Source organism: Mustela erminea, chromosome 8, assembly GCF_009829155.1.
Source record: "Mustela erminea isolate mMusErm1 chromosome 8, mMusErm1.Pri, whole genome shotgun sequence".
In the NCBI taxonomy this organism is placed as follows: Eukaryota; Metazoa; Chordata; class Mammalia; order Carnivora; family Mustelidae; genus Mustela; species Mustela erminea.
The window spans coordinates 87,073,158-87,096,830 of NC_045621.1; the positions used below are offsets into that span (position 1 = coordinate 87,073,158).

General features: G+C 36.6%; 1 protein-coding gene and 1 long non-coding RNA gene across 3 annotated transcripts in view; one reads left to right on the top strand and one right to left on the bottom strand.

Annotated features, from left to right (window-relative positions):
* ARHGAP15 (Rho GTPase activating protein 15) overlaps positions 1 to 23,673 on the bottom strand; it is a 601,111-nt gene that overhangs the window by 528,713 nt on the left and 48,725 nt on the right. The gene's annotated exons all lie outside the window — the stretch shown is intronic.
* Positions 4,211 to 20,284, top strand: LOC116597907. The gene is made up of 3 exons (XR_004288847.1): positions 4,211 to 4,321; positions 4,606 to 4,818; positions 20,109 to 20,284. It is a non-coding gene; the product is annotated as an uncharacterized LOC116597907 (long non-coding RNA).

A 23,673-nucleotide genomic window follows, 5' to 3' on the forward strand; every position in this document is an offset into this window, starting at 1 on the left:
AAATAATAATTATAAAGAACACTTAAGGTCAATCAAAACTTTCTGAGGTAAGTTTGAAGGGAACAGAGGCTCTCCTAAGCCATACGTAGTATAAAATAACAGAAAATCTTACAGTATTTGTATATGCTTCTCTATCAATAATTTATTAGTAGTATCTTGAAAATTTTGCGAATTATTACAGGACACTTTCTTGAGAAACATTTTTGCTTAAGACATCAGATGCCTTTATGAACCATTCATTTAGACAGTAAACATTGCATGTTTAGTACAGTTATATGCCAGTAATTTCTAATAGTAGATGTTCAAAATATACATGTTTGTTGTATTTGTTCATCTTACTAAATATCTCTAATACTAGTATTGCAAGAAGAGTACTTCATTTCTGGACAGTCCCAATTTTTCCTCAATGTATCTGATATTAAAAACCTATGCTTTACTCTACAAATTGTTTCTGGGTAAGTTTCAGAATGCTAGCAATCATGGGCTCCATTGTTCAGTCTCAGGTCCTTTTCACTTTTGCAGCTATTCTTAACTAATCACTGAATTTGGAAAACTTGAATAGCAATAATAATATTAGCAGTAGCTTGATACAACATTATTTTGATACATTATTTTCTCTGTGAGTTATAGAATCATTTCTTCTGAGGAAGGCTAAAAACGGTTTTTACGACGTATGTTCGCTTTCTCTTTTGCTTCCAAATATTCTGAAATAGTATACGCATCCTTTTTCTAAACATAAGTGGACATGTATGTTTATCTACCACATATTTATTTAAGTGTCCACAGCCTGATTTTTTGCTAGTTTGTACACTCTTAAATTATGATATTTTGGTTTCAATATGATTTTATAGTTCTCATTTGAGAATTTTATGAACTGGTAATTTTCAATTTACTTCCAGTATTTTGTAAAAAGAGACCTTAGCCATTTTAAAGTGTATCTGGTCTATTTACTAAGAATGTTACTTCACAGTTTCTTTTGAGGGGGCTATGGTTGTGTCTTGACTGTTTTCTCATCACAGTGTTCTGTATCTTAAGAAATTTGAGCTTTAACAATAAATACGTGAGTTGTTCTCTTCCTTCGAAGAGAAGGAAAAGTCAGCCCTCATCTTTTTGCAATGATGTAATCTTCCTCTTGATTTATTATGTTCAGTAAATGGGAATGATTTGTAGATATCATTGGAAAAAAAAACTTGAAATACAAATGACTTCTGCTTGGCTTTTTTTGGAAATCAATCAGATGAATATATCACTGAACTACTTTCAGATCAGATCTATGTGTTTCTCCTTCTTTGTTTTCACCTACCACTTTCTCCACTCCTTTTCTGTCCCCTCTCAGGTATGTTAGCTTTATAATTGTGCAAAGCAAAGTTGGAAGCATGAAGTACTGAGAATGTGCAATGCATATTTTTCTTTAAATTCCTTTTTTGTTCTTATTATACATCATAATTAAGTTTTCCAGATATATTTTCCTCCAAAAAGAAAAAAAATTAAAAAGTCATTTTTTGAAGTGTTTTCATTTTTTCCCTCCATTTCTTTTTCATTTTAATCTATTTAAAGAATATGAAACTGATGGGTGGGACTAGTGCTTGGTACGAAGTAAAAATAACAGAATTTGGGCATATTATTTTCCTGGTATAGGAAGGTCTACTATGAAAGTTATACATAAACATGAAACATTCCACATAGCTCTGATTTTAAATAGATTACCATTTTTGATGAAAGTTTATATCTTGTGGCTTGGAGTCGAAATAAAAATCACTTGAATAAAAGCATTAGTTAGTTCCAGCATTTTCACAGACATATACATTTTCTGAGGCATACCTCCCATTAACGACCTCCCTGGATACTTGGAGAAAAAGCAGAAATAAATTTGTAGTTAAGTTTAGGTTTTATGTTCATGGTGTCTCAAAAGCTTCCCCCCCTCACTGGGGGAGTGTATCCCAATTTTTATGTTCAAATCTTCATTTGTTTTGCCAAATTTGTTTTCGTAAAGCTATGACAATCAGAAATTAAGAAAAGTTGGTGAAATTTTTATTTATTTATTTTTTGGGGGAATGTGGAAACATGGCCAATATTTCTTGTACTCACAACAGTTTGGTTGTTTAGATATAATAAGCATCAACCTAAAAGATGGCTGTGTTTTTTAAATCATGTGTATGTGGTAGGTAAATGCTTTTGCTAGGAGAAAAAGAAAGTTAATATATGAGGGTATTATTTTATCATGCATTTAATCTTCTATTTTTATCTATCTGTGGACACGTGTCAATTCACACATGTAAAATCACAATTATTCATCCATTAACTGTATGTATTTTTCATAAATCTCCATAGAAGGTAATGACGTTCACCATAGAGAAACCAAATTCTTCTTTTTTGCTCCTTATTGAGGTACCACAGGTATACTGATTCACTGTTAAGATTGCCTTCTCCCTCTGCCTATGATATCATTCAGTTACCATAGTGGACATCCATAAGCAAATGCTCCCTTTTTTTCTTTTTTGGCTCTTCCATAAGCCTTTTTGACTATAAATAGTCAGAAATCTGACGCTCTCCCTTATCTCTATCATCTCCTGCAGAAAATTAAAGGGAAGGATTCAAAAACCTTCTGGAGGACATATTAAAGTTTTTCAGCATTTTTTTTTTTAATTTGTTGAATAGTCCTTGGTCAACATCTGGGTCATCAGTGGTGGTCACCAGACTTTCAATCCTGAGCTAAGTCTAGTTGAGTTAAATTCAGCTTTAACCACATTTTCTTATCTCCCAGATAGCCAAAGAGAAGCAATTGCTGGAATGGTTTAACTTCTTAATATTCCTCCCTGGCTTTATTTAGTCCCAAACACATGTGTTCCTCCAAGAGGAAAACCAAACTGCCTCACACCTTCTTGCTTAAATAAAAATTAGTTATATACCATGCACATGGCCTCGTTTATTGCTACATACTGTTTCCTTTAGTTCTCTCATTTCTTTTTTCATGCTTTCGGTCGAATGTTCCTCTCCAAGAATTTTCTCAGTTGAGAAGTGACATTCATACAGTCCTTAGACGCACTACGATTGTAGGCTTTTCGAACATGCTCTTGAGATAAAAACTACCAGAACCAAGAAACATAGCCATACCTGCATAACATAATTTTCTACATTTTTCCAGGCAAAGTACTTTTATATATTGTCTTAGTTTTTATTTTACTTTTTTCTCTGCATGTTCCTTCCTATTTAAACAAGAATTTCCAAGTTGGTATAATGAGAAACTGTGTGCTAAAATAGACACATAAACATTTTATTCTACTCATAATACTATTATTGGTATTAAATCTAAAGCATTATATACTTTGTTAGAGCCATAGCTAAAGTTACTGTTGCCAGCAAATAATACAGCTTGCTTACTACCTCCTTTACCCTCCGTAACAGTTACTACTCTGATGATTAAAAAAAAAAAAAAAAAGGGAACAGAACACTTGGGCCGAACTGACATTTTCTCCACAACTGCAAGTCATATGTAATCTTTTAAATAAAAAGATTCAAGACAGCAGAAAACAATACCAAGAAAACTATCTGATAAACACCTCAAAACAAACAAACTAGTAAACGAACAATTATTGGGGACTCCGAATGGTCAAAACAGTCCATCTATTTTATCCAGATTAAACAAATCATTGTCAAATCACCATTTGACTATGTTGGGCAGAAACAACCTATATCTAGTTTTACAATGTTTAACTGTCTAAAAACTAAACAAATTAGAATCGGGTTTTATTTTCAGTCTCAAATAGAAGTCTTTCATTGCCCCGACGTGCTTAAGTTGAAATACCGGGTTTACTTTTTACTTTTTCAGGTATATGTTCAATCACTGAAGAAGAAATTCTGTCATTTGGAAAGTAATCCACCATATGTCAGGTTTGATCCATGATATGTAAAGTTTGACAAAGATATTTATCCACGGTTTGATTTCTATAGTCTGCTGACAAGTTTCCTCAGACATCATTATTTCTTAGTGCTAAGCTGGACATGTACTACCTCCCTGAAAATGCTCTGCCTGTGTGGAAAGGTCACTTCTACAAGCATTGTGGGAGGCAAGGCTTTTAACGACTATGCCACTCTTTCAAGATTTAACAGATTTTTGGTCAAATATCTAAAATATGCACATGAAGGCGCTCGGCGGCGTTAGTCCATATCTAATAATTGTATCTTTCCGGTTTCCTTTCTTTATGTATTCTTTGAGGTTTTCAGAGACCCCAAACTCACCTTCTGCTGCCGAAAAAAGCAGATTTAGTTCTGAAGGTTAATCCAACTCAGCAGGATTGAAGGATGGCACTTTTCCTTGGTCGTAAGTATGTTGGCTCAGGCCAGACAGCTGTTAGGACATTCTCCTCTGGGAATCGTGCCCTCAACACCCACCGTTGATGCACATACATGGTCTACTGGCTGCCGACTTCCGTGCCCATCTGCTCAAATGGCATGATGCCCACTCACAAGTTGGCTGGATCCTTGCCCTTAGTGTGTAGATGCCAGGCAATGATGGGTTTAGATGGGCAGCCTGCATAATACTACAAGTGACAATTTTTTTCTTTCTCCCTCTACAATATCTGCCTCGGTGCCTTCTCTTGAAAGTGAAACTCGCGTTTCTCCACCTTTGCTTTTACCTGTGGACACCCATGGCCTTCTGCAGGTAGGGGCCCAAACGGACCCGACCTGCCACCCACTGTAAGATGAAAGAGAGGAGAGAATCCACAGAGCCCCACATGACAAGTTCTAACACTGAAATGGGTTGGATTGTGAAAATTCCGACCACCTGGAGTCTGTCAGAAGAAATTTAGCACGGGTGTAAGTACAGCAGACCTCTCTCTCTCTCGCAGATAGCAATGGCACCAGAAAATAGTCTAAGTTAGAGCCCCCTTTCCTGTCACAGCCCCAGCACAGATCACTTGCCTCGCGCCTCGCGTTGAAAGGCACATACAATAGTAAATGAAATAAATCAGGCGAAAGGAACAAGCCTAACGGGAACACGATTTATATGCTCGGTGGGGGCAACGGGACAAGCTATGATATTCAGACCTCAAAAATAACCCTGACTGGAGGTCCTCATGGAAAGAGAAAGAAACAAAAATAGCATCTCTCTTTCCGATCTACAGCAAACCCGTAGAGAGGAATAGATTGGCATAAGAGGTTGTGACTTTAATGATCCAAAGCATATGAACGCTTGTTAGCAGACAGCAGACAGACATAAGTAAGAACAACAGTAATGGCTGCATCTGCATATTCTGGCCTCTGGCACTCAAACCAATCAGGCAGCATTGGAGAGCAGCGCCCGAAGGTATGTTAAAGCCGAGCTTTCCTTGTGTGTTTATTAAAGGGTGATTGAATTCAGGGTGTTGTCAGTCTGCCTTGGAGAATGGTTATCCAATGTGCAGGCATGATCTTTCTCCCTGAATATGCTCTGTTGACTGAGTTAGTTATGTGTGACTACTTGCCCTGTCCTAGTCTTTATGCAGTGCCAAAATCCTCCAGTCCAAGTTCCAAAGGAACAGGGCCTAAAAACTTTTGGCTCCAGAATCAAATTAGGCTTCTCTGCTTCCCAAGCCAGAAATGCATAAATACCCAATGGCCAAAACCAAAGAATGTGACATTGTGGAATGAATAGAGCTGTCATATACCACTAAAGTGTGGAAATATCTACTGTTTGAAGTCAAGACTGGTTCAACATCTTCAGTAATCAGAACAGACTTCTTTGGACACCTTCATGGGTTAGTCTGGCTTTTGAGTGAGAATGTTTCTGGCAAGCTACTCATTCCAGATATCAGAAATGCAAGAACATACGGTTTATAAGAGAAAATCTGCCATTTTTTGGTATCAAAAAAATTCTCAAAGGCAGCGCATTTTCATAAAAGACAAATCCCTCATCCTGTTTTCCTGATTGACCTTCAAGTTAGCACCACTTGTTTAGATGTATATACTTTTAAAAAGAACTAATCAAAGAAGAGGTAAGTTGGTATACTTTGAAAAAAAAAATGTTTACATGAAACTCAATTTGGAATTATCTGGGGGAAGTTTCTCATGAAAATAGACAAAGAATAGGTATAATCATCCAAGACTCCTCAATCTGATTACTATGCTGTAACTGTCAGAGTTCCCAGAGCAAATCATTTTCCTCATGATTTATCACGCCTTGAGGGTGTAACAGTAAGAATTACATACTACTAATTTATTGAAAATGAAGAAAAGCAGATGTCCTGTCTAGGGAATCTTGAGGGTAAAGATCATGTTTTACTCAACTTTAAATTCACCAAATTTAGCATAGTATGGAATACATATTATGGGATTGCCCATTTCAAACTTCATATTGCATCTCTTTATACATGTGACCTATTATTCCATTCCATTCACCCAAAACTTCAATAGCCTATAATGTCTTGTTTTACAGTTATCTTGTTGGAAACATATTCATCATTCTTTTCAAAAGTCAGGGGTCCTTTCCAGATAAGCTCTTATAATTTCTCATAGGGGATTTGTCATCTTTCCTTCCTGAAATCAGGTCAAATTTTCAAAATGATCCCCTCATTAGACTAAAATTGAAATAACTGATACTGGATAATAGTTGGGTAATAGTTGGATAATAGTTTCCTGATCTCTGTAGTATATATGATGCTTGAGGATTAGTTTCCTCTTCTATAAGGAGAAACTGAGAAGTTGCATAGCTATAGGTAGGTGTAGATATAGGTAGATAGATACAGTTTTGCTTTTAAAGAGCATCACATAATTATGTAGATTATTATTCTGAATGGTTCTATGTTCTGTTATCACTTACCTTCTGGGAAAATTACTTTATTTCCTGGTGCCTCTATTCCCTCAACTGCAAACTATTGCATAGCATACTACTTATTCCGTGTAGGATTACGTTAGAAATTTTAAAAAATGAATACATATACCGTTTCAACCCTGTGGTAAGTCATCATCATTATAATCTCCCCGATACTAATTGTAGCTTCCCTCTCCCAGTAGTCCTTCTGATAAGTGGATCATATTAAGCTAATGTATTAATAACATTTTCAATGATTCTAGAAACTCTGCCAAAACAAGTTGTTTCTTGGGGTCTCTGGGTGGCACAGTCGGTTAAGCATCTGATTCTTGGTTTCAGCTCAGATCGTGATCTCAGGACTGTGAAATTGAGCCCTGAGTTAGGCTCAGTGCTCAGCATGGAGCCTGTTGTAGATTCCCTCTCCCTCTGGCTCTCCCACTCGTGTGCTCACTCTCTCTCTCTCTCTCTCTCTCTCTCTAGAATAAATAAATCCCTCCTCCAAAAGTGATTTGTTTCTCTACTTTAAGAAATTTCAGCCATTTCCTTCTAGGATACATTGAAAGCATTTTGTTAGAAGAACCTTTAAACGCTCAAGGAGATGGGGCTATACTGGGCATACACACCAGGAGGTGACAGCCTTGGAGTCATTCTAGAATTCTTACTGCAATCCCACTTCTGGCCCTCAACAAATCATGTCCCACAAGCAAAATATATCATCTCCTTCCATGATTCCAAAGAGTCTCACTCCATCATAGCATTTCAAAGTCCAAAGTCTCATCATCTAAATGTAAATTCCAATCTCCCATTGCTCAAAGGCCAAAATCAAAATCAAGTCACCTAAATCCAGTATTGGAGGAAGTTGAACTTAACTGAGATCCACCATTAAGAAAGAAGGCAGGAACCAAATAATTTTGTTCTACAGCTAGTGGTATTTATTTTATTTTGTTTAACGATTTTACTTACTTATTTGAGAGAGAGTGTGTGAGAGAGAGGACAAGCAGTAGGAGCCTGAGAGGGAGAAGAAGCAGACTCTCAGCTGAACAGGAAGCCCAAGTGGAGCTCATTCCAGGGCCCTGGGATCATGACCTGAGCTGAAGGCAGACACTTAACCGACGAGCCACCCAGGCTCCCCTATAGCTAGTGATGTTTAACAAGTACTGTGCAATATCCATGCTATGAAGTAGTTATGATTATTGCCTTCGTTGTATAGATGATAAATCCAAGGATAGTGAGAAAAGACTGTAAATTAGTAAGAATGAGAAGCTGTTGCTTAACCCAGATTCATCTCATTCAAAAACTCATGCATTCTGACTCCAAAGTTTTTAAATGCTGAAGCTACTGGCCCTTGATATAGACGCTCAAGAAATGCTTGTTTTTGCACTATTCACAGATTAAAATATGCATTAATGTTTACCACACTTTCCCTTAATTATTTTACACCTAAGTTCCTATTTTCTATATTCATCATATTTCAAATAAGGAATCTATATAATCCTCTTGAATGTTATCTGAGAAGAAATAATGATAGCAATGTTTGGGATATGAGGAAGATGAGTAGACTAAAGGTGTATCCAGTTTACTACTATATCCATTTAAAAGTAGTACTGCCGATTTGTATTTGGTGAATCCGAGAACTGGGAAATGACTAGGTGCCATTCCATACAATACGGTATCATACCATACTATACCATAAAGATTCCAGGATGGATTTCTAGTTGAAAGTGATGGATTGACCACAAACACTAATCTCTTCTGTTTACTAAAATTAGAGTAAAAGAAAAAAATGTATTTATAAAGGATGAGAGAGTGAGCAAAAGTGGGTGATACATCTCAAAAGGTTTTTGGAAGATAAAATGTATATGAAAATGTAATTACTTTGTATAATGAAAGAAGATACAACCTCAGTGTTTCCAGACATGGAAGATGGGTATTAATGACACAATGTTCATAGCCATCACTTGGAAGCGTCCATGAAAGACAAAGTCAAGGTTGTCTATAACAGTCATCATCCAGAAAAGCTGGGCTCCTGGGATCACTCATTCATTGCATATAGCCAGATGACTGTTGCCAGATCCGTATAACAGAGACATTGAACCAGACACCTTCAGGAGTCTTGACTCAGGGTCACCTGGCATCACAGAGATCAGACAGGACGGTGGGACTATGAACCAGGGGATTAAATTTACCTACTAAGCAGTGGAACACTTTCCTTCTATTCTCAACCATTCTCCCAGAAATCCCAGAAACAAAAATGTATCCCCTCATCTAGAAGACTTGAGGAGTTTTCTCTAAAAGAAAAAATGGCTTCAAAGTTCACCAGATACTGAAATTTGGATATCCTCCATGAAAAACCTCTTTGTGGGGCACCAGCGTGGCTCAATCAGTTGAGCATCTGCTTTTAGCTCAGGTCATTATCTCGTGATCTCAAGATGGATACCCGAATTGAGATCCCTGCCCAGTGGGGAGCCTGCTTCTCCCTCTCCCTCAGCGCCTATCCCCTTCTTGTGCTCTCTCTCTCTCACCTTCTCTCTAGAATAAATAAGTAAAATCTTAAAAAAAAGAAAGAAAGAAAGAAAGAAAGAAAGAAAGAAACGAAAACGAAAACAAAAAGTCTCTTTTGCATGTTCTATGCATTCTACAGAGAAGCTCGTCTGTCAACGAGCACAGCACTTCAACTCTAAATAAACAGACAGCATTTTTTCTATTTTTTATTTTTCACTTTTTATTTTTTTTATTATGTTCAGTTAGCCACTATATAGTGCATCATTAGTTTTTAATGTAGTGTTCAATGATTCATTAGTTACATGTAACACCCGGTGCACATCACAATACCCACCATTTGCATCGACATGGATGGAATTACAGCGGATTATGGGAAGTGAAGTAAATCAAACAGAGAAAGACACTTATCATATGGTTTCACTCATATGTGGAACATAATCATTAGCACAGAGGTCCATAAGGGAAGGGAGGGAAATCTGAAGGGGAAGAAATCAGAGAGGGAGACGAACCATGAGAGACTATGGACCCTGGGAAAAAAAACTGAGGCTTTCAGAGGAGAATGAGGTGGGGGGAGGTGGTAGCAGAGTGATTGGTATTAAGGAGGGCATGTGTTGTGACATACTGACAACAATTTAAAAATATGAATATGTAGGCATGGGTCACAAGAAATTGATTATTATCTGATTATCATCATATATAGCATAACATTTATATACTATACTTAAAAATAATAATTATAGCATATAGAGTGTATTATATAATACTGTATTATATAATACTATATAATACACTGTATATATTTTATAATTAGTAGATTATATACTTCTTTATTGAGCACTATGTATGTAAAATGCACTGTTCTAACTGCTGAATAAAATAACCTCTGCTTTAAGATCATTGAGGAAAGTCCCAAGATGGAAAAGGAATATCAAAAATATAAAATGGAACTCAAAATAAGCAGAAATAATACCAAGGAAAGAAAGAAAAAAATGCTTAAAAATGTTATTGATAATAATAGCAAGAAATAAGAAAACATATAAGATTCATAAAAACAGGATAAATAATAAAGAAAGGCATTGGAAAATTAAAAACATAAATAAATATATTTAACACAGTTTTGGAGAATAAGATAATAAATTGTGTCAGGGAACAGAAAATACAGAGAGATGAATTACAAAAAAGAAGAAATAAAATGATTTAGGATGTTCAGCATCTACCTTATAGAAAAGCTTAAGAAAAAATAAAATGCATCATAAGAACTTTTAAAATAAAGTACAACAGAATGTCCCAGGATTTTATGATATAAGCCTTCTGATTGAAAGAGCCTACCAAGTGTCCAGTGTAATACATTAAGAAGTATGTCACACAATTATAAAGAAGTAAGAAGAGAGAAAGATCAAGGATCACATACAAACAAATGGGAATCAGAATGGTGTTGGACTTTTCAAAAACTGACCAGAGGCTAGATGAATGCTTTCAAAGTTTAAGGAGAAAATATTACCAATTCAGAATCATGTAGCCTGTTAAACTATGAATCAGAAAGCAGAATTGAATAAGAACATCTCCAGATATAGGAAAACTCAAAGCATTTGTTTCCACTACATTCTTTTTAGGAAACTACTGAGGAAAATACTTTAGCAACATGACGGATTTGACCAAGGGAAAAAAGTGATTGGAAATAAGACGTACAGACATAGGAACATCGCAAGGAGAAGTCACATGTTCAGAGATGTGTATCAGGGAAGAAGAGTCTTCAGTCCAAGTTGAAGGAAGAAGATGGATATCAATAGGAAGAAGACTTATAAAAAGAAAAGGGAAATATATTATTTCATGTTTCAGTGTTTGAGAAAAGGGTTGGTAAGAGTCTGACAGATTGCTGACATCTTTGGGAAAATTAGCTATAGATATGATGAAATATGAGCGAATTAAATTAAGGCAATCATTGACTCCACAAAAGAAAGTTGAATCCAAAGGAATGATATTTATATAATAATTCTTGGCTCAACAGCAAATACTTAGAAAAACACAGCAATGGCAGTTAGTAATTGAAAAAAAAGGTGATATAACTATAATTGAAAAAATTGAAGAAGGGAAGATCTGGAGTATAAGAGAGTTTAGATTGAACTATAATAGAAAATCAATATATAATACCTACAATAGATAAATCAGGAAAAATCAGTATATACATAATATTGCAAAGTACGAAGGTTAATGTAAAAAAGAAAAAAATAACCATTAAAAAAACTAAAACTGCTTAAGGTAGTTGCCTCTAGGAAGTGGGATTAATGAGGAAAAAAGATGCCAGAGGAATGCTAAATTTAGTCAAAACTTTGGTAGATAATTCCATCCATCCCATCCATGTCTTAAGTTCATGTATAACTTTGATAAGGAATAACAGCCAATTACAAGCTAAGTGTGATGTATCATTTAAAAAAAAAATTCTTCAAATAGTTCTGCGAGAGAGAGAGAGAAGGCAATTACACCTAATTGGATAAACGCCCAACTAGGGCCCTCAGCAATCAATCTACACCACCAAAAATGTCTCACTGGGCTACCAGATCCCAAATACAAGTTAAATATGAAAAGAATTGTAAATATGATTCAGCATAAAATAATTGTTACAAAAACACAATGGTAATAATCAGCGATTCAAGCCTTGCATTCACTATTAATCTGTGTGATTTAGGGCAAGTTACTGAACCTTTCTATATCTCAGTTCCTCATCTACAAAATACAGCATATCTTATACCTCAGCGTTAGGGCATGATTCAATGGGTTAATACTGCAAACATGCTTATAAGAGCACCTGGTACATAGTAAATGCTCAGTAAAGCTTAGCTACTATTATTGTTGTCAAAAGAACTCCTGAATTTTGAACCCAAACATAAGTCCTCTGAAAATAGAGGTGTCACCCTTTGAGCTCTCTAGGGTTTCCACCTGACAACTCATTCTCTAATGCACCCCCTAAGTGCACAGGAGCAGTCAGGGTCAAAGGAGGAGGCAAGGCGAAGTGGGAACCCTAGTCCCTCTCCTTCTCCCTCTGGCTTGGCTTCCTTTTGTCCTGTGAAGGCATTTTACCTACACCAATGTGCCTTGCCAAACCAACAGCCAAAGAGTAAGAAGCTTTATGTTTGCATTTAGCACCATATTAGAAACATCCGTGTTATTATTTAACATGACATTTGTCTTTCTGAACATTAAGTGGAAAGGGCTGGGAAATAATCTCTTGGTCGTTATTAGTGGGTGAGGGGCAACTAGTTCCCTGATTCCTTGCCGTCCACAGAAAGCTTTTCATATCTGTGCCCTTTATAGAAATCTGCAAAGAGAAAGAGAAAGCCCTGTCACTCCTCACCTACTCAAAACCTTTTCATTTCCAAATGAAGGGAAGCTGCCAAAATTGTATTAATTTTTAAAAAATAACTCGCTCAGTAATGCTCCCCTTGGATGAATAAAGAGGGAGTCTAATTCCGAGCCCATTTTTTATCCTCCATTGTGTACACACCACAATGTACGAGTTAGCTCATTAGTGCTCTCGGCAAGGGCCATCATTTTTAAATGATCAAAGTGTTTGTTTGGGGAGAAATCAGTCACATAGAGTAATGGTTCCCAAACTGTGATCCTGAGCATTTAGGGGAGAGTCCTCTGTGGTTCATTTAGGAGATATTTTAAGGGAAATGTGAAGGCTAATAAAATATGGGACCAAGTGGGAATAGTTTAAAGATAAAGGGACATAGAATGGTCATTATATTGATTTGGGGACAGGGATCTGAAATCAGTGGCAGTTCAAAAATGAGAAATAAGAAATGTAAATCATTGTATATAAAACAGATGCAAAATAATCCTAGGAATTGATGCTTTGGGTCACATGCTAAAAGGAAATTTTTATAATAGAGACAAATTTTGTAATATAACTCTTAAAATGAAAACTATATATGGCTCAACTTTAAAACAGAATGCTTTAACTTAATAATCTTTCAAATAAAATTTCTCATGAAGCAAAAGGCAAATTCTTGCTCCTTATAAGTAGGGATGATTTAAATAAAGATTGCTAAGTTTTAATCATTAAATAAAGAAAATATGTTTTTGTTCATATTTCATATTCTCAAGTTTCCCTGGTAATTTGTGGCTTTACCACTGATTTGATTTTCCTCATCTAGCCACTGTGAAAGACACACCCAAATCAAGCAGCAATAAAAAAGGAAAAGTTGAGTTATTTTTGAAATTTTGACCACAAGTCCTACAGAAACTTTAATGGCAGATTTCCTGAAGGAATGTAGAAAGTATTTATTAAATATCCTTTACAGGAGTTTGGTTGAAGTTTGCTAGACCTGTTGCAGGAACCTATGGGATGTTAATTTGGGCGTCTCTGTTGAAAGAAAAAAAGGAGTAAGATGGGGATTTGGAAGGTTCTTGGTGAAACAAATGAATTTGGGGTTGGAAAAATTTTTTAAAATATATATTCATACCTTTCTTATAAATTTGGAATAGAAAACTTTTTCTTTTAATATTACGAAACATCACTTAAAATTTCTACTTCATGATTTGTAAAGCCCTATGAAACTGATAAAGACTAAACAGATTCCCTACAACAGCAATTAATAATGGGGATTTATAGTGAATGCATGGGGAAGAAGGCAAAACTCATCCTAACCACAAAAGAAGGCTATCTCTAGAGAAAGAATCTCAACTCTTTCTGGGACTCTAAACATACTTATAGAAAACACACTGTCAGGAACAACTGCTAATTTGCTGTGATTTATAGCCATCTAGCTGTACTCCTAGGAGATATTATGTAATCTTAAAGAAGAGCATATTTTGAAAACACCTTCCATGTAATTATGACCTTAATCAAAAATCAAAGAAAGAACCAAAAGCTTAAAGCAAGGAAAAAATCCAAAAAAAAGTTCAAAGTATATGAGCTTCAATCTGCATTTGTAGTTCAAAGTAATGGAGCAAAGAAAGCTTCACTAAGGATAAAGTAAATTAAAAAGAGAAGAAATGTATTTTTATTTTAAGGTAGAGACTACACGTAGTTCAGGCTAATAACCCCAAAGAATAGCACAGTACTTGGTATCTGGCCGGTATGGGATAGATTTTTTAAAAATTGAATGTTAAAATATAAATAGAAATATTTCACTCTATTTCTCAAAATGATTTTATATATATTATCCCATTTCATAAAAGCAGCAGTATTGTACAATGTGAAAGAAATTGTTACATCCATTTGAAAGATAGGGAAATTGAGCTACAGTTCAGATGAGCATTTCTGGGGTGATTTCTATAGCAAAACATTGTGTTGAGTCCTGCAGAGGCCAGGTAGAATTACTATTATAATAAATATATCTCTTTTTTACTTACATTCAAAGACATGTGACCCACAAAATCAGCCTCTTGAAGAGGTATCATTGCTTACTAAACTGGAGCACAATGATATTAAGTAACTCCATATTAGCCAGCTGGTCATCTGATCCTCTACCAAATCACACAATGCTTCTTTGAGGCTACACAGAGCAAAATCTGCTGCTCTCTTTCCATTGGACTATTCCATCCCAAAATGTCAGGGTGGTGTATGGATTGGCATATAGCTCAAGAAAATAGTCCAGCTTGGGACGTGTGGGTGGCTCAGTCGGTTCAGCAGCGGCCTTTGGCTCAGGTCATGATCCCCTGGGATCAAGTCCCACATCGGGCTACCTGCTCGGTGGGGAGTCTGCTTCTCCCTCTCCCTGTGCCTGCCACTCTGCCTATTTGTGCTCTCTGTCAAATAAATAAATAAACTCTTAAAAAATAAAGAAAAAAAAATGTCCCGCTTTATTCAAGTCAAAACTGTCAGCAGAATTCCCAAGTAAGCAACACAACTGAGTAAGTTTGCCCAGTTTGCTCTCCCTCCACTGGCCACGCAGCGCTGTCCGATATTTTGAGGTCATATTTATACAGACAGACTTTCGGCTGATGCTAAAGGCACTTGTCCTTCAGACTTTCTCCTCGCCAAAAATCTTGCCTCCTCTTTAGTGTATGCAACCCTTCACCCTGTCGAATGCTATTCTTTGCAACTCAGCTCACAGGATATCCTTCAAAATATAAGCGAGCAGGGCAACGAGCTACATCAGCGGCCGTGTCATTTTGGGTTACGTGTTTCTGTCCTCTCTTCATGAAACTGCACTGCCGGATCGCTGACCTCCCCAGCTGCCGTCAAGTGCCATGGGCTACTAGTCAAAGAAAAAGCGAGAGCGCTGAAGAGCAAGGGCAGTCACAGCAGAGAAGCTCCTGCTTGGCCTGATCTTACATTCCTGTCTTTTCCCCTGCCATGCCGGCTTGATGATGTACAAAGACTACCTTTTATGGGATTCCAACTGTAAACTTCAATTTAAGGACAGTGTCTCTTTCTTTTAGTAAATTTTGCTTCAAGGAAATAAACTTATAACATGACAGCATTTTATCTTCTGCTTTAAAAAAAAAAAAAAAAAGGTGGGGGATACAATCTAAAACAAAGAAATCTACAGACCATTTAAAAGTGTCCTTTTCTCATACTCAGACCAGAACTGTGTGACCCTTTTAGTGGCTTCATGCTTATTTCCCCTTCATGTGTTCCTATTTCCTATCTGATCCCTTTTAGACACTTAATATACTTGATTATTTTTTCAAAGATATGTTTATTATCAGTACAAAGAAAAATAGTAGTCTTTGATGGTGCCCAGCAAAGTCATTTCTATTTTCCTCATTGATCATTGTTCCCTTTACACAGAGGAAACATGGCTTAAGCCAAAAGAGAAGAACTTAAGTCTCTGTAATTCTAATAACATGGACCCCTTCAAGTTGATAATAATTAATCATTGGTTATGGATAAATAATTCATTCATTATGAAGAAATTACAATATCTGACAATACCCAACAACTCTGCTGACTTTCTCTTATCTTTGCTTATCTTAGATTCTGAAGACCAGATCTTCTAATGACTCTAGAGCCAGTCCTCACAGGAGTAAGTAGATGTCAGCCCCACTGTCTTGAGAGGATTAATATTCAGTAAGGCTCTCAAGACCCAGAGTTGCTGAGCAGCCACCCTAAGTCTCTGTTCTAACGTTAGGCCTAAATCTGAGAACCCTTGTGGCCCTTCCCTATGTTCTTTCCCTGCCTTTAGAATTGATTTAATCTTTAAGAGGGATCCCTCATCCTTGACAGGTCGTCCTTGGTACCCTGCTTCTCCCCTCTGAGGGAGAGTGCCTTCTCTGAACCCCAAACGGTTTCTGAAGGGCTGCCTGTTCTGAGAGCATGTTCATTCTCATTCCTGAGACTAGATCAGCATCCCTTTCACCTAGTGGAGGCCCTGCTACATTTGCACAGATCTCTTAGCACAGAACAGCTTCTCATCCCAATCCTGTGTGACCTTGTTTGTGCCAAGTGTTTGAACCAACTGGCAAACCTGATTGCTTAAAATGTCTTTGAGTTTCTTTTACTCCTAAACATTTGTCTTTCCAGAACCAGTCCCTGAAAATGTATTAATTTTCAGCCCTGCAGAAATTGAATTTTTCTGGTGAACAGCAGCAAGAGAGAAAATAAGCCCCTACAAAGTTTATAAAGCCATGTGGAAAACACCATTTTGAATCTGCAATAGCTTGATATTTTCCTCTCTTTCCCTCCACCTTTGTCTCAGTCTCAGTCTTTCCTCTGCCTCTGTCCATCTGTCTCTTTCTATCTCACACAATTCCAGTCAGGGAAAGGTTTGTTCAAGAAAGTATTTAAAAAGTATAGAATTTATTGTACCAAAACCAATAAGATGCTTAGGAATAAACCTAACCAAAGAGGTAAAAGATCTGTACTATGAAAACTGTAGAACATTTATAAAAGAAATTGAAGATGACACAAAGAAATGGAAAAATATTCCATGCTCACGGAATGAAAGAACAAACATTGTTAAAGTGTCTATACTACCCAAAGCAATCTACCCATTTAAAGCAATGGCTATCAAAATACCACCAATATTTTTCATTCAACTAGAGCAAATAATCCTAAAATGTGTATGGAACCACAAAGATCCTGAATAGCCAAAGCAATTCTGGAAAGGAAATGCAAAGCTAACGGCATCAGAATTCTGAATTTGAAGTTATATTACAAAGCTGTATTCATTAAGACAGTATGGTACTGGCACAAAAATGAACACATAGATTAATGGAACAGATTAGAAAAACCATAAATAGACCTGCAACTATACAGTCAATTCATCTTTGACAAACCAGGAAAGAATTTTCAATAGGAAAAAGACAGTCTCTTCAACAAATGGTTTTGGGAACCCAGCAACATGTAGAATGAAACTAGACACCTTTTTATATCATACACAAAAATAAATTCAAAATTGATGAAAGACCTAAATGTGAAACAGGAAATCATCAAAATCCTAGAGAACACAGGCAGTAAACTCTTTCAACTCTTTCTTCCTAAATGAGTTGCCAGAGGCAAGGGAAATAAAAGCAAAAATGAACTACTGGGACTTAAGTAAGATAAAAAGCTTCTGCACAGTGAAGGAAACAGTCAACAAAACTAAAAGGCAGCTTAAAGAATGAGGGAAGATACTAGGAACTGACATATCTAATGAAGGGTTAGTATCCAAAATCTATAAAGAACTTATCAAACTCAACACTCAAAAAACAAATAATCCAGTTAAGAAATGGGCAGAAGATGAATAGACATTTTTCCAAAGAAGACATCCAGATGGTTAATAGGCATATGAAAAGATGCTCAACAACATTTATCATCAGGGAAATACAAATCAAACCCACAATGAGCTATTACCTCACACCTGACAGAATGGCTAAAATTAACAGCACAGAACACAAGAGATTTTGGCAAGGATGCAGAGAAAGGAGAACTCTCTTCCACTGTTGGTGGGAATGCAAACTGGTGCAGCCATTCTGGAAAACAGTATGGAGGTTCCTCAAAAAGTTAAAAATAGAACTGCCCTATGATCCAGCAATTGCACTTCTAGGTATTTTCCCAAAGGATAGAAAAATATAGATTTGAAGGGTACATGCACCCCCAATGTTCATAGCAGCATTATCAACAATAGCTAAACTATGGAAAGAGCCCAAATGTCCATGGACTGATGAATGGATAAAGAAGAAGTGGTATATATAGATATATATATACAATGGTGTTATATATATATATATACACATACATATATATATAATATAACATATATATATAATGGAATATTACTTAGCCATCAAAAAGAATGAAATTTTGTTATTTGTGAGGGAATGGATGGAGCTAGGGTGTATTATGCTAAGCAAAATAAGTCAGAGAAAGACAAATACCATAGGATTGAATATGTGGAATTTAATAAACAAAGCAGATGAACACATGGAAGGGGAGGGAGAGAAAGAGGGAAGCAAACCATGAGACTCTTAACTACAGAAAACAAACTGATGTAGGGAGATGGGTAGGAAATGGGCTAAATGGGTGATGGGTGTTAGGAGGGCACTTGTTATGATGAGCACTGGGTATCATATGAAAGTAATGACTCACCAAATTCTGTTCCTGAAACCAATATTACATCCCATGTTAACTAACTAGAATTTAAATAAAAAATTGGAAATAAAAAGTATAGATTTTCTAAGACATATGTTCAGATTTTCTATTTTTTTTTAAGAGCTGTTTATTTACTTGAGGGAGGGGCAGAGGAAGAGGGAGAGAGAAAATCCTCAAGCAGACTCTGCAGTGAGTGGGGAGCCCAACATGGAGCTCTATCTCACGACCCTGAGATCATGACCCGAGACAAACCATGAATCTGATGCTCAACTGACTGAACCACTCAGACACTCCAACCTTCCTAGCTTCTTAATGCAAACTGACATTGCATGCTGTTGTGTAACTGGTTCCATAGGATGAATTTCAAAACATAGGCTGGTCCATACAAATGACTCTTAGATTTTATTGTTGTGGTGGTTGTTGTTGCTAGTTTAGCTTAAGCCTGTAAGCTTTGGCACCTAGTGAACAGTAGAAGTCAGATTTTGATTTGTAAGACCGCAATCGAGTTCAAGAATCTGTGTTTTTTTAAAAGTTCCCCCAAGTGATTCTTATGATCAGGCAAATTTTGTAATCACTGCACTGGGAATGGTGATGATTTCCTTGGGTGCCCTAAATAATGATATGCAACCTAGCATAAGGAATCAGAAGACATTTCCCCTTCCAAATAAGGGAAGACCTAAGACCCTACTTCTAGGATTTTGGTATCAGTCTCTAGACACTCCAATGTCATTATCAAAATAAACAAGTAAATAAATTGGTGGTCTCAGTTTAGGATTGAAAAGCAATGTTGAGTAATACCACAGATGGAAAACATATTCCAGAATGAAAGAACAAAGGCCCAAAGAAAGGAACTACCCTTGTTTTTAGTCCTGAATAACTGTTCTGGTTTGTCTTGCTTGTAAAAAAGAGATAACGATAAAAGCATATGAAGAACTGGAAAAATCAAGAAAGGCAACTGGTAATGCCCCATCAAATTAAAGGGACTACTCCACATACTGGTGAGATCAAACTAAAGCTGACGAATCTATTGCACACTTCTAGTTGACTATAAACAAGGATAAATCTCAAATAGATTGAAAAAGAGGAAAAACTCCTGCTGACAGCATCGCTCACACAATGGCATGTGCATCCTCATTCCAAGGCAACATCAATTGCTCTGTAACCTTAGGTTAGTTACCATGCTACTAAAATCCAGTATTAAGGCACACAAATTAAGTGAGACCATGTATATAAAACACGGATGTCTAGCTCAGTGGATATAATCTTTGTTTCTTCTTCCCTTCTCTTCAAAAGAAATCCTTCTTTGGGCAATGGAGAAAATCACAGCAACCTTGCCTCGTATCCAGCATCAATAGACTCATGCCCATGGGAGAAAGTGAAGATAATCATGAGAAATCTAGGACAGTATAGTGTACCAATTAAGAACACAACAAGAATAAACTAATTACTTAGCAATGTAAATAATATGAATTTGTGAAAATAACGATTTTTGAAATAAGAGAAATGTAGTCATATGAGAGACATTATATTTTTGCAAATGTCTTTAATGTCTGGCTTAATAGATGATAGCATGAATCTCACATCTGCTTCTTCATTTAATCTATTGTGATATCACATGTCCTATGGCCTCTGGAAGACTTCATTGTATATTCATGTAAGAATAAGTTTAAAAAGCAAATAACATTTTAGAATTATTGTGGAAATGGATTTGACTTCTGATACCCCCAAAAGGCAAGGAACCCCCAAGGATGCCTAGATCACCTTTTGAGAACCATTGTTGGAGAACTTTGCCTGTTGGATCTATATGCATAAGTATATGAATGAATGGACAAATGAACATACTGTAGAAAGTAAAAAAGTAGAAAATACAAAAGCACCTTTCTTTTATCAAATTTTATAGTGAATATTCTTTATGTTCTGTGTCCTGAATGCAATCCCTCTTTAATGAGAGTAGGAACAGCCATTCCTAATCTAATGAAATGATATTGGTGGGTACTGTCCAAAACATAACCTGGCCTTTTAAGTCCTTATCTGCCACCCAACTTGATCAACCATTGGTCTAAGAACAGCTACATAACCAAAGCAAAGCCAATTATTCTTTACCTGGAATTTTTCTGGCTCAAGCTACTGGGGAAGAACTATTTCTTCTACAATAAACCACTCTAAGCATATGAACTGTCAACTTTTACCATTTTTTGAGAAAGACTGTTGTGTGGTGGGGGAAAAAGAAATCAGTAATTAGGCAGAGGCAGGGCACAGAGGATTTCTTTTCTTTCTTTCTTTCTTTTTTTTTTTAATTTCAGAATAACAATTAATTATTTTTGCACCACGTCCAGTGCTCCATGCAATATGTGCCCTCTCCAATACCCACCACCTGGCTCACCCAACCTCCCACCCCTGGCTCCTTCAAAACCCTCAGGTTGTTTTTCAGAGTACATAGTGGACAGAGCATTTCTAAATGTCAATTATATGTCAAATTTTATTTTCCCAGGTGTCCATAAGATATCCTATTCCATATGTTCTTCTTCTTCTTCTTCTTTTTTTTTTTTTTAAGATTTTATTTATTTATTTGGCAGACAGAGATCACAAGCAGGCAGAGAGGCAGGCAAAGAGAGGGAAGCAGCCTCCCCACCAAGCAGAAAGCCTGATGGAGGGCTTGATCCCAGCACCCTGGGATCATGACCTGAGCCGAAGGTAGAGGCCTTAACCCACTGAGCCACCCAGATGTCCCCATATATTCTTCTTAAACAGGACACTGGCACTCCTGTCATTAAGAATCTATATTCTCTTGGGGTGGCTGGGTGGCTCAGTTGGTTATGCTCTTGATTTGAGCTCAGGCCATAATCTCAAGGTCATGAGATCAAGCTCCAAGTCAGGCTTTGTGCTGGGCATGGAGTCTGCTTAAGATTCTCTCTCTCCTCTGTCTGGCCATCCCCACTTGTATGTGTTCTTGTGCGCTCTCTCTCTCAAATAAAAAAAAAAAAAAAAAGGAAGAAGAAGAAGAAGAAAGAAAGCAATGGAAGAATCTATATTCCCTTCTCTTGAATTTAGCAAGCCTCTAACTACCACAAAAGTGACAGTATATAACTCCCAGAACTAGTACATAAAAGATCATACAACTCCCATCTAGTCCTCTTGAAATACTAACTCTTTGAACCCAGTTACTATGCCATGAAGACACTGAATGAGGTCATAGAAGGCCCACGTGGAAGGAATAGAGCTGCCCACCCTTACCTCTCAGCTCCAGTTGGGCTTCCGGTAAATACAACATTGGCTTCCCAGTTATGTGAGTAAGCCATTTTGGAAGTAAATCCTCCAGGTCTGAAGTTGCCCCAGCCAATGAGATGACCCATCCCTACAGAGTCCTGCCCAAATTGCAGAGTTGTGAGTTAAATTAACATTTGGGGACGGTCTATTATGCAACCATAGGTAACTAATACATGCTATCGGAGCCAATTCTCTTCTTCTTTTCTAGTTAAATTAGTTAATATTGGGTTTCTACATTTGCAACTAAAAGAGACCTGACCAGTATAAGATGATTTTTATGTAGATTTTCCTATTTGTTAGTTAGTTGTCACTATTTAATATTAAGTGAGAGAGAAGACAGGAGAAAGGAGATTTCCTTTGCTATTATCTAATTTTAACCAGCTGCCCAAAGCCCAGACTTGTTTTGGATGGATAATGATTAATTTATTAATAGCTTATGTCCTGCATACGAGTATCAGTTCCACCCTATTTTTGAATAATTGAACAAATTTTCTAAATTAACAAACAATAGATAAATTTTTTTAAGATTTTGTTTATTTATTTGAAAGAGAGTATGAGTGGGGGTGTGGTGCAGGGAGGGACAGAGGGAGAGAGAGAAGAGAAAGAAAAGCAGACTTGCTGCTCAGCAGGGAGCCAGAATGGGGCTGTATCCCTGGACCCTGAGAGTATAGATGTATATTCTTATTGAGTAATTTCCTTAATTGCTTCTGAAACCTATAACCAAATCTTTAAGGGGAAAAACATTTTTTGTTGTATAGATGAATAATAATAATAGAATGGTTTCCTTCATTATTGCCCACTTAACATTTTCCATCAATATAAAACAGTCTTTGTGAATCCTTCAACTGTGACAAAATCATCCTGAGGTATTTTGCTTAAGGGAATGAGGTCATCTCTCTTTCTCACATGATCAGTTGGTGATGTGGGAGAACATTTCAAGATATAGGAACCCAACTGTGTTCAAGCTTGACAGTGCAGTGATTGCCTTGAAACTTCCCAACATTGAAAAAAGTTTTCTTTAGATGGTGATATATGTTTTATTTTAAATGTACCATAAAATATTAATTTTTAAGTTATTACATATTATAGTATTCAATTTTATCATTATTATTCAAATAGTTATCTATTCTGATTCTTTGATTTGAATTTGGCTTTTTCTTTTTCCTTTGAAACTACATCTAGCATTAGGTCAAATTATCAAGAGGATCATCATTTATAGCCCTAGAGATACTAGAGGTTTCCAAGAGTTAGTCTCCTTGAAAATATCGCACTAAGTTCAAGAAAGGAGCCTTAAAAGAGTTGTAGTGGCTCATGAAGATGACTTTCAAGCCCATTAGCCACACCCAAGATCTGTAGTTGAAAATAATGTTGGTGGGGATAATTTTTCTACCCTCCTTCTATGCAGAAGCCTGCTCGCTATCCTTGGAGACATCAGCATTTCCATTTTTCAGGCATTTGTCTCCTAAGGGGAGAAACACCAATGGAAGCAGATCATCATCACAAGGATCTCTGCCAGCCACAGGCCTTAAAAGGCTATCAGGTCCTTTTCTGTCCCAGCCTTCTTTTCTTCCATTCTTTCCTCCCTGCGTAT